The sequence below is a fragment of the Chrysoperla carnea genome, chromosome X (genome assembly GCF_905475395.1).
Source record: "Chrysoperla carnea chromosome X, inChrCarn1.1, whole genome shotgun sequence".
In the NCBI taxonomy this organism is placed as follows: Eukaryota; Metazoa; Arthropoda; class Insecta; order Neuroptera; family Chrysopidae; genus Chrysoperla; species Chrysoperla carnea.
In genome coordinates this window covers 6,359,210-6,371,865 of record NC_058342.1, presented here as the reverse complement: position 1 = coordinate 6,371,865, position 12,656 = coordinate 6,359,210, and positions in this window count along the sequence as shown.

The window sequence follows — 12,656 nt, the reverse complement described above, 5'->3', positions numbered from 1 at the left end:
TTTTTTGTATTTTTAAAATACGTATTTTCGACTACCAAGTAGTCATCATCAGTAAGAATTAGCTAGTGAATGTTACTCTTTGCTAATTTGGTGGCGGACTGCACAAGCAGTCCGTGCAGTCCGCCACCAAATTAGCAAAGAGTAACATTCACTAGCTAATTCTTACTGATGATGACTACTTGGTAGTCGAAAATACGTATTTTAAAAATACAAAAAACTGATCTAGGAATTGGGGCAAAAATCGAAATTTATTTCAATAATTTATTTATCATAGAATCAAATCAATCTACGAAAATGCTAGAGAAAATTGAAGACAAAAAACAAAAATATAAGCATATAGAGTAATTTATTACAAGAAAGATACGTTTTTTTCAGAAATTCATTGGCGAACCTAACCTAAAACATTCGCGAAAGTCAAGAAAACATTTTTCTGGTAATAAATCAAAAAGTCGAGCTTCAATCCGAAAATATTAAGTAAGAAAGTTATAATAATTGAAATTATCTTTCGATTTATGTATTTTCCAAAAAAATTACTGCCTTATTTATGGAGAAAAACTAAAAAAAACAATTAGGAATCGCATTTTTTTATACTTCTTTTTAAGTTTTTGTTAAGGCCACCTTGAACCTCTTTAGCTGTTAACAATATTGCTTTTGGCCGCCTGAATTTTCATATTTTGTTTATTTATTTTATTTGGCACGAAATTTTCAAAAATATTTCTGAAATTTCGATTTTTATAAAAAAGGCGTTTTTGTAAAATCGTTCGTCTACAACTCTCCGACATCGCAGAGCATTTCTTTGCAGTAGGTGCAGAGTTCTATTTCCTCGTAAGGAGTTGTACTATCATGCACATGTATTTAAAGTGTTTTATATAAAAAAATGTCATCGCAAAAAATACAAATTTTTCAGATTGGGTTTTTTTTGCTGAAATATTTTCACACTAAACGACTGCTACATGATAGTTAATGCTTTTTTACGGCTGTATAACCGTCTCAAAGAAATTTTTTCGATAAATTTTTTAAGGCCCGAACTTTATCATTTTATTGTACTATTGTTAAAATAAATTATATTCTTGTGTATAGTACGAATGGTAATAATAGAGCATAAAATAATTGGAAACACATTTAGTCTAATAATTGTTTATTCCAATAATAACTTACAAACAAGTTGTAATAGGCTACGTTAGCAATGAAATATTTTCAATTACCGGTCTACTAAGGATGCTCGAAGGGCGAACTTTGTAGAATGTCTTACAGAAATTTTTATGACAACCTCTTTTTGTTCCGAAAACTTTGAAGCATCCGATAATCGAAGAGGAACGTTTTTAGTAGGAGCAGCTTTATTATTTAATTCTCGAACATAGCCGGAATAACACTTTTAATAAATATCTAAGGACTCAAGACTTTGAAATAAAGAGTATTTACCATCTTTCCGCCTTTTGCTAGCATCAACAAGTGACAAAATTACACCCTCACCGATCCTCGCCTTATCTTTCTCGTTATAAGTTGTGTCACGAAAAACAGATGTTGTCCTCCGGGATTATCATCGTTTATTATTGGAGCCGAAGTATGAATTTGCGTATAACAAGTATATAATCAATTCATTAATATATTGTAATAACATCAAATTCGAAATTTGATTCAATTTACCCTAAAGTACTCACTTATAATCTTTTAAAATATTTCTAGTAGGTACTCACTTTTAAGTACATACAAAGAAAATATTGTTTATTATATATTGTTAGGCCCTGGACGGCGTTATCCTTAAAAACGTGGTTCTAACACACTAAATCATTCATATTATTATTAAGTAATAATTTTTATTAATAACCTAATTTAAAAATATTGGCATAGTTTCGATTATTAAGTCAGCAAAATTTATATTGTACCTCATATTGAATATTATATCTAATGTTTGATAGCAGCATGGATGACTCTGATTATATTTACTTGTCAGCAAAATTAATATTTAATATTTTAATTTTTACGTCACAATATTTAATATTTTGACCTAAAAATTTTGTATTTAAAGACATTGGAAATTAATTAGAATCATACAGTAATTATTACAACTTTGAACTTCACTTATAACTTAATTTGTAATAATCAATACCAGTGAATACTGAATCATATATTTTAAACTTCATCGAATAAATTAAAAATAAACAAAATACAAGTATTAAACGAACAACAGTGTCAGTAATCATTTTTTAATCAACAATTGGACTTCAACATTGCTGCAACAATTTACAAGCAGTCACACAACATAATTGGTGTGCAGCAGTGGATTCAACACAGTTAGAGAATTGGCAAGTGTTCAATTTCGACTTCAAACGGTTCACTCCAGTGATTTGGTTGAATAACGAACCTACAGGTTAGTAAAATTTTCACTTTACTTTGATGTTCTCAAGATCTTTCCTGGTATAAAAATTCCCAAAATTTTTTTTTTTGCAAGTTACTCCCTTTCGTCAAACAATTTTGCAAATTTAAATTATCCTACTTAACTTTTTTTTAAAACTTGCTTTGTAACTTTTTGGACACGACGTACCCCTACACGGTCAGACAAGTCAATCTTAAAACAACAAACTTAATAACGCGATTCAAAATAATGTTCTTAACACAGAACGACTCCCCAATAACGCGATTCAAAGAAAAAAACCCTTATATGATCTTGACACAGAACGAGCCCCTAATAATGCGATACAAGCAAATAATCCCCTGTATGTTCTTCACATAGAACGACCCCCCATTAACGCGAATTGTTATAACTCCTTAAAACAAACGTATCTCGCACAGATACAATTACCCTACACGTTACGACCCTCGATAAACCCCATATACTCGCTCGATGAAATCAAACTTTCAGCGAACTGGACTAATACGCATCTTATTAACAAGCGACTTTTTAATATCCCCCAAAGCATGAAAAATTTCACTATTACGAAATCCAAACTTAAAACACTTATCCCCAAATTTAAAAGCCATTTTCCAATCGCGGTTCCAAACTTATAATAAAAAAAATTTTATCTATTTATTTTACTTATCAGAATAACTCGATATTTATACATTTCTTATTTTCTTCCAAATGAATCTTCACAAATTTTATTATACGTTACCCTACCTTAAAAGTCTAATTCCTATTCCCAAACGAGAACATTAAATTATGCAGAAAGTTTTACTGAATTTACTCCCCCCCGTTCCATTATATCTTATCTTATATTTTCCCTCGCCGGGAATCTCCTTCGATTTGTGGAGATTAATTTGAACCACTCTCATTGATTTTTGGTCAATCACCCCGATGACTGTCGAATTGAGGTTTGCGTCTCCACATGACAGCGATTAATCTCCACATAGCATTCTAATTTTGGAGCTTCGCCATTTCTTTATCTTGAGTGTCAACGACACTTCAAATTACGATCCGCCCTTTATGCGTATCGAAGAGGAGAGGGAGAGTGTTCCCTGGAACTTTCCCAGTAAGAGAATATTAGACTACATTCAAGATTTTACCACCGAGGAACAATCAAGGTTTTACCATGAAGGCCTGGATTCGTCAAGTGACGCATCACCCGAGCCAGGTGACATTCCGTATATATTATTTTATTTGAACAAAAATCCAGATTGATCGGTCTGCTCAGCAGAGTATGCTCAACAGAGGCACGGTGGCACTTTCCCGGATACTTAGCGGAATGTTAAATAAATATCTTTGCAAAAAGAGTGAAAATATCCCTCCTGCACTGCGAATTATCGGTCAATATCTCTATGTGTTTTGATATCAAGAAGGACTGCAACATGACCTGGAGATCATCCTTAAGAGGCTATCACTCTGGGGTCTGCGCGGGATTTAATCAACATTTTTAAAAGCTTTCTTTTCTCCTCGAAGATACTTCATTTACCAAGTTACTGCCACTGTAAGTCCTCGTGTTGGACGCAGCTTTAGTGTCGACAAAGTTTCTACTTTCTATTGTGGAAGCAATATGACTCACATACAAGAGCGTCTCCAACGTGACGTGAACAAATTACTTCAGAGATGCGGCTAGAATAGGTTTCACGATATCGACACTGAAAACCATCGGTATGCACTTTTGTAGAAAGAGTCCATCGCCCGATGGCAAGGGTTTCATAAAAAATTAATAGTTAATAAGAGCGATCATATTTTTAATAGCCAATTTAATAAATCCAAAAAAGCAGTATTTCTAAAATAAATCCAAAATTTTTAGTTTTGAATAAAATAAATTAGCCGAAAAAATAACAAGAAATTAATGCCCCAAGAATACCTCTCTGACACATAGGAAAATGTCAAACAAATGAAATGTGTTTGTCATTATTTTGAACTCAGAATATCCAAAAATATTCCAAAAACGCATAAAGACATTATTCCAAGTTGTTTTAAAAATTTTCAATTTGCAAAAATAAAAATAATTTGATGATTCAGTCAAAATATGAAATGGGCCATTCTCATAAGAAACAAACTTTTTTTTTCTTAATTTAAACAGCTTTATATCCACTACCCCATTCAGTGTATAGTTAACAGGGTTATATTGTAAGATACTCGATTACTTGATTTCCATTTTTTGTGGATATTTAACAATTGGCAAGTATTGGAAAAATTGAATAAAAAAAAAACATGCACGTAGTATTTTAGTCTCTGGAGACTATATACATACACTTTATTCACCTCACGAATATTTTATCTAGCCTAAAGCATACATAAAACAATACTACAACAGACGCTATTTGCTATGTTGTATTGCTTGATGCACCTCTATTCTTCAGTTTTTGTTCACAGGGTGTAAATCATTTCTAATGTGAATTAGATCCCAGTTCAAGGGTACTGTTCATCATATCTGGCACCAATATCCAAAATTTGTAAACTTCAATGTCAAAGTAAGTCATTTACTAACAATGAATGTGTAGCGTTTTTCTTTAATACGGAAAAATATTTTCAGTTTCCAGAGGACCTCAGTTAGAAGTGTTCTTAAAAAATAATATTGTTAAGTCATAAACCCAGATGAATTTAAAAAATCTGAAATGACTGATTTAAAAGAAAAATGGTTTTTTAAATATTTAAAGGTAAGAGGAAGTCTTCTATATTGGATCACTTTCTTAATTCCGACCACATTTTAAAACAATAAAAATTAATTATTTTTTGGTGTTATGATACACTTTTCATAAATTTATGCATACATTTTCGATTTGCAAATAAAAAAATTTCCCTGGAAATTTTGTTATTACTACAAAAAGAAAGTTTTGTTCAGAAGCTTTAAAAAAATGCAGTTAAATTTTAATTTAAGCGAAAACATCATTAAATGAATTAAACGAAAACGTAATTTATAGTGGTCGGAATTAGTCACTATGATATTGTTATATTTTCGGTACATAGCGGGCAGAATTATCGTAATTCGACCGTTTTATTTGTGTAATATTTAACGTTATTCCGATCACCTATTTAAATTCGACCACAATTACTCTGTGCTACTCTTCGTTGTTTTTTTTCGATCACTATGAGCAAATTATGTGTTCGGAATAAGATCAATTATTTAAAAATATCGAATATATTAACTAAGTGGGCAGAATTATGATAAATACCACACAAAAATTGTGGTGTGTCTTATGATTAATAACATACGAAAATAGTGCTTCAATTTAAGTATGTGGTCGTAAAAGCGAGAATTATCCTAAACAGATATTTTTGGAATGAAATTCAGTAGTAATAATAATGCATTTTATAAATAAATACTATTTTAATATTGCCGTTTCTTTTCTAAAAAAAGCTTAATATTATAAAATTTAATATAATGATCATATTAATAATATTATATTCAAAATTTCCGAAAACCTCCATTCAAAAAAAAAAAAACTATTAAAACTTGAATAAGCGATATATTCCACGGTAACTTCTTTTATACCAGCTGAATTTAACTTTGAACTTAAACTTAAAACGCCGTAAAAATTCAATCTATACATATTTTCTTAATACTTGACATACTTCAGGATAACGCAAATAAATGGAAAAAGATGGTGTGGAGATATGGCTGACTTTCTTAGAAATTATTCCGGTATCTACCTTAGTGCAACCCTCATGGAATTCCATAAAAAAGAAACATAGACAGGATAGCCGGTATTTAATGCAATGATCAGATACCCACCAAATAACACATACAGTGATTCGGTTTTGGACAAGGAATACATACAATTTTTAATTTATGTCAATACATAACAAAATAATAAACAAATAAGAACTATTAAATTATACAAGCCAAAAAATTTTGGTTTTTCTCACGATCATTATTTTTCAATACTTGCATACGGTGACGACATAGTTCTGCTCGGTAAAGATGCTGCATCTTTGAGAATTGTCTTGGATGCAGTAGGATCAACCGCTGAATAGATGGGATTAAGGTTTCAACCATTGACTTGAGCCATGCCCCCCTCCATCTTCATTGCGAAGTTGATAAATTACGTGTGTGCACTTGTGATAATATATATTAATTACTTACTGCAAGAAATGAAGCATTTGCCCCAGGAAAAGTCTCCTCTTCAGTAGATTTTTATTGGAGCCGGTGGAAAATGTTTGTCTGAGTGTACTCAAAAATGTTATATACATGAGTGCTTGTGCTTTTTCGGGTTACGTCTTTTTTAGTGTTACTTATCCATTTGTTTTTTCTCGACCATTAATCGACTGGAACGTGCAACTCTGCTTGTTTTCTTTTCCGTTTTTAAATTTTACTAATTAAGATTTTATTACTGTAACGTTGGATCCTGGGTCATAAATTCCTGTAGTTTCTAATAATTCGTTCAGTAATACCTGAACTTTGATTAATGGTAGGAAATTTAGTTTGTTTTTTTGTGTTCTGTATTAAGTTCAATATCCAGTATGGAATTAGTAGATATATTTTTATTATCAATTTTATCTTTTTCTTCTTTGTACCGACATAGTCTTACTGGATGGAATCGGTCGTTTTTATCTTTTCACTCACAAATTTTGCCATTTTGTCATTTTTCCTTGTCTGATCTTGTAAATTTTCTAATATTTTTGTAATTATTAATGAATATTTTATTAGTTACCTTCTTAATTCAGTATATATATAGTTCTTGTGAATTAAATCCTATCTATTCATTTTTCTCTTACAAATGTCGGCAATCCTACAGAAATAAAATTTATTAAGGTAATGATGTCTTTTTTTTGTTTGTTCCATGTAAAAAACGTTCTTTTTTTAAAGCGTAATCTAAAAGTGACCCATTAAACAATTTATACACCGGGACCTCTTTAATCCGAACCTCTTCTAATCCCAACATCTCTGTAATCCGAACGCGCCATCTCCGCCCGCGCCGTCTCTCGCCAGTTTTCACTCGCCGTCTCTCGCCAGTTGCTTACCGAGTGTAGAGCACACACGCGCATTTGTTATTATAATTCGTCCGTTAATTGTGATTTGTGTTGCTATTGCGTCGCTCGTGCATCTCGGCAGTTACATATTTGTGTTGTTACATCATGACTTCGACATCAAAGAAAAGGAAACTCGTTACCCTGGCTATTTCCCAAAAATGTGAGATTTTGGATGAACTCAACGAAGGTATTTCTTTGAGTTTTCTTGTGCAGAACTATGGTGTGAGCAAATCTACCATTTTTGATATAAAGAAGAAGGAAGAACAGATACGATGCTGTGAGAACTGAAAAGGCTTTATGTTATGAGAACTGAAAAGGGTCCAGGTGCTCGAAAGACAATAAAAACGCCAGAAAATCCACAACTTGAAGATGCATTGTTCACGTGGTTTGTAGAAAAACGACGTTAAATTATTGCCAGGAGATGTTTGGATGGAGAAGGCGAAATACTTTCATAAAAGGAGGATAAATTTCTGCCAGTATAGGTTGGCCGAAAAAATTTAAAAACAGACACGGAATATGTCAACTAAAAATAACCGGGGAGAAGTTGTCAAACAACGAAGGCGATGTGAAACCGTTTCAGGGCAAATTCATGGCTATTATCAAGGAGAACGATTTATTCGCAGAGAAAATCTATAATACGGATGAGTCTGGTTTGTATTGGAGAAGAATACCATACAAAATTCTGGCATCTGATATAGAAGTTAAAGTCCCAGGTTCTAAAATTTCCAAAGAAAGCATATCAGATTTGCCCTGTGTGAATGCTGTTGGGGCGCACAAGCTGCCTTTATTGATCCTTGGGCAGGCACAAAAGCCATGTGCCTTGCATCTGCACGAAAACTACCAGTTTAAAGAAAGCTACATTACATGGGGAAAAGGACGGGTGACGAGACCTTTATTTCTAGCGTGGCTTAAAAGATACTTGTCTCTGAAGTGCAAAAATTCTTATTTAAGAAGAATCTACCGCTGAAAGCGATATTCCTCATGGATAATGCGCTGGCACATCCGCTAGATGGAGACCTAGAATCCATTGATGAAAATTTCACAGTTTTATAAATGCCATCTAACTGCACACCTCTCATCCAGCCAATGGACCAAAACTTTATTCGAAATATAAAGGCGAATCACAAGAAAAAATTTTTGCTGCAAGTTTTTGCACAACAGGAATTGGAATCTGAATTTACTGTGTCCGATATTCTTGAGAAGACAACTATGAAAGACGCTGTTTTCTCCTTGGCTGAAAGTTGGCATCAGTTGAATACGAACCTAATAAAAAAAATGTTGGTTTCCCTTGTGGCCTTAATTAAACATCGAAGAACATACAGACGATGACTTTGAAGTCGAATATAACATTCCTTTAGCTGTTTTCGTTAATATAGACTTTTTTGAGGCTGAAATTAATTACTAAGCAATGATGGTCGAAATGAAACTGAAGCTCTTACTGACGACGAAATAATAAGGCAAGTAACACAGGAATATGACGACAAAAGTGAAGAAATGTTGCACATTGAACCTGTAGCGAGCGTTCAAGCGCGGTATCCGAATTAAATACATGTCTTGAATGGACTGACGTAGTGAACATTCATTTTCCAGAAAAAATTATTTAATGTAAATTGCGAGACAAAGCCTTTTATTTGACATGAAATACCTCGCGGTAAACTAAAATGTTGAATTTCTTTAAAATAGTTTAATAAATGTAACGTTTACAATCGAACATACATTTAAAATTGCACGATATTATTATTTTGTTAAAATATATCCCCTTAAGGACCCACAATAAAAATATTCAGCTAGATTATAAAATTGTTATTAATTAGCTATTTATTAGTTAGCTACTTAATTATAATTTTATAATCTAGCTTAATATTTTTATTGTGGGTCCTTAAGGGGATATATTTTAATAAAATGCATAATACAGCCCACAGAAATGCTCATCTTAATTTGAATAACGATACTATTAGTTTTATTTCATAAAAAATATCCATAAATTCTGTGTACTATAATCCGAACGATCCTCGAATCCGAACGGAGAGTTCGTTTTAAAGAGGTCCTGGTGTAATTTATTGTCTGCATTTTTAAATACCATCGCTTACATGCAAAAGTTTTTAAAAAACATTTCCCTCCAAATTGTTCTTTCTGAATTGAGTGTGTTTCTTATTAAAATTGAACTGTGCCATTCTTTGCAATTTTATTCTAGAACTAATCATAACATTTAAATTTGGTCACTGTCTTTCACATTCACTTTCATATGTTTTTAACTATTGTTCTACACTAGCATTATTCCCATTAAATATCTTAATTACAAATTTTTAAGACATTTTACTTCAATGTGAACTTTTGTGCATTGAGTTTTCCTCGCAAGATTTAGATAATTTTTTCAAAATTTTAATTAAATTTCCATCTACTTTTTTGTTGTGGACATCATCTCTTGTTTTTGTTTATATATTATCTTTACAATTGCTTTTAACATTTTCAAATAAATAAAACCATTCATTGCGCGTTTGTCCATACTTAGGTAATTTTGCGAGTTCTACATGATATCTTATTGACCATCTATCACTTGGATTATTAAACTTTGCATTCTTTTCAGTTGATATTGATTCGATTGCTGCAAATTTGATTTAGTACTTTCTGTTGTCATAACTTCAAATTCAAACTTAAGCTTTTCCAAAGTGTAATTTATGCGTTGTGTTTATTTCAATTTTCAGGATCAAATTTCTAACTTAAAGTGTTATCCTATCTCTCACCGTTTAGGATCTAAATTGTGCATTTAAGAAATCCGAAAAACTAGGTCCAATCTGATATCAGAACATGATGTCCCCAATCAAACTCTGCAACTTTTGTGCAAGTTCTTTTTTTATTGGTTATCTACAAACGAGATATTTCGGAATGTAGATTAAAATGACCCACCTTGAATATTTGCTTGTATTTTTTACATAACTTAAGAAATTTATATTATTCGATGTTTTTCTCCGAATATTAAGCATTTTCAAGTTTTTGGACAATTTCGTGATACATGAAGATATTAAAATAATTATTTAATTTACTATTAATGTCTCTACTTTCAAAGACTTTCTCAATTTCATGACGTTTATTAATTACTTCGCACGCTTTTTATTGTGTTTCTAGAATATTTAACTTCAAAACAATAGCATCGTGATCAGAGAATGCGAATTTCTCAGCTTATGCGTCTTCAATATAAGCTGACAAATTGGGAAGATTGTCTAAGAAATTATCCACCAAACTGGAAGGGTTGGTGGTAGCTGTAGTTTTCTTATCTGTTTTGCCAATTAACTGCCTATTTAGCAAATCAACAAGATTCTAAACTTTCTCATTATGAACATCTAATTGATTAAAACTCAATTCACCACAGGCAAGACATTGTTTTCACTCTATAAAATATCAAAACACTATTCTAATTTACTACAAAAATTATCAATATTCCTACTTGGTGGTCCATTAATACTAAGCAATATAACTGATTTACTGTGAATTAAGGTTTCTATCGCTGCGCATTCAAAACTTTTTCAATGCTTAGTTTATTTATTTTTATCATCATTTATTTTTAAAGTAAAAATTATGCGCATTACCAACTGTGCACACTACCAATATATATCTTAATGAGCGCGCTAGTACAATAAAAGGTCCCTGTAAGAGCAGTTGTAAGATTCAGGATCAACCCATGCGTAGAACTTCTATATGAGATCAACCTATGTGCAGTACTTATATATAAGGACTAAATGTGCGCATTTACAAAATATAAGGCTCCTGTACTCGCAGTGGTAATTATTTGAGATCAACATGTGCGTACTAACTATATGTAAGTGCAGTTGTAATATTCAGGATAATGGCCAGAACTGTTATATGAGATCTATCCCGGATATTTATATTTGTTGATATTTTTATTGTTTTTGTTAGATTTTTTTGTCATACAACTTATGTGAATAACCATTATTTCAGTATGCCAACCGCAGGTGGTTTACGTCAGGCGGCTTTTCGGGTGGTTTTACGTCAGAACTTAATGATTAACTCAATGTTTTTAAAAGTGCACTAACAAGTGAAGAATTTATAATTACTCTTAGTGGTGTTGTAAAAGCTCAAGTAGAAGTGCAAATGATAGAATTTAAGAATGAACTTAATCAATTAAAGGAAGTCAATATGAATCTTCTACAATAAGTTGAAATATTAAAGGGGCATGTAATTCATAACAATCAAATTACACGAGAGCCCTCCCAATCACAATCGCTATGTCCCCAGTCCGTACCGAATACCAGCAAACAATATTCACAAGCTTTACAACAGGCGGCAAAGAAAAATAGACTTGACAAAACTAAAACACCCGATGCGATAACACCGAAAAATATAAGCGAAATAGAAAACAAAAAACCCGAAAATCTAGAAATAGAAAATGATTTAACGGAAGTAATAAGTAAAAGAAGAAAAATTGTGGTTAAAAAATCTGCAACAGAGGATATATTTAAAGCAGCAGAACACAATCTATGGATATTTGTTGGAAGAGTTGCACCACAAAATAAAAAAGAAGATATCGAAAATTACTTGAAAGAACGTATACCTAACCACGATTTTGAAGTTTCACAATTATAAACCAGAGGTAGTAATTCATGCTTCAAAATTCGAACCAGCCGCGAGCTAAAACTTTTGGCCAAATGGAGTTATTGTTAAGCGGTATTTTTTTCGACGACAACAGTCGGGAAATTTTAATCAGTAAAGAGATCGGTCTAAATATCTTCACCAATGTAGAATTTTGTGTGAGAATAGTCATGGACTCACAAATAAGGCTACCGATAGTAGTAAACAGATACATTTCAAAGTATTATTCCTGAATGTTCAGGAGATTTATAACAAAATCAATGAGCTTGAATTACTATTAGCGAACACCGATCAAACGGCGCTACAACCCTGTGTGGGCCTTTGCCTCCTCAACAATCGACCTCCATTGCGTCCTATCTTTTGACTTGGAACCCCATCCTACGACATTCATGATTTTGAGATCATCCGTGACATCGTTCATCCCTTTGATTTTGGGTCTCCCTGCTCGTCGCGTGTTGTACATTTTAGCATTTAATACTTTTTTAGGCATCCGGGAGTCGTCCATGTTGAATGTGTCCAAACCACTGTAATCTTCGTGACTTGATGAAACGAACAATGTCTTGTTTTTGTAATATGTCGTCAATTCTTGAATTGTATCGGATTCTCCTTCGTCCCATACTTTGACGCCTTCATATATCTTTCTGATGACCTTTCTTTCGAAACTTCT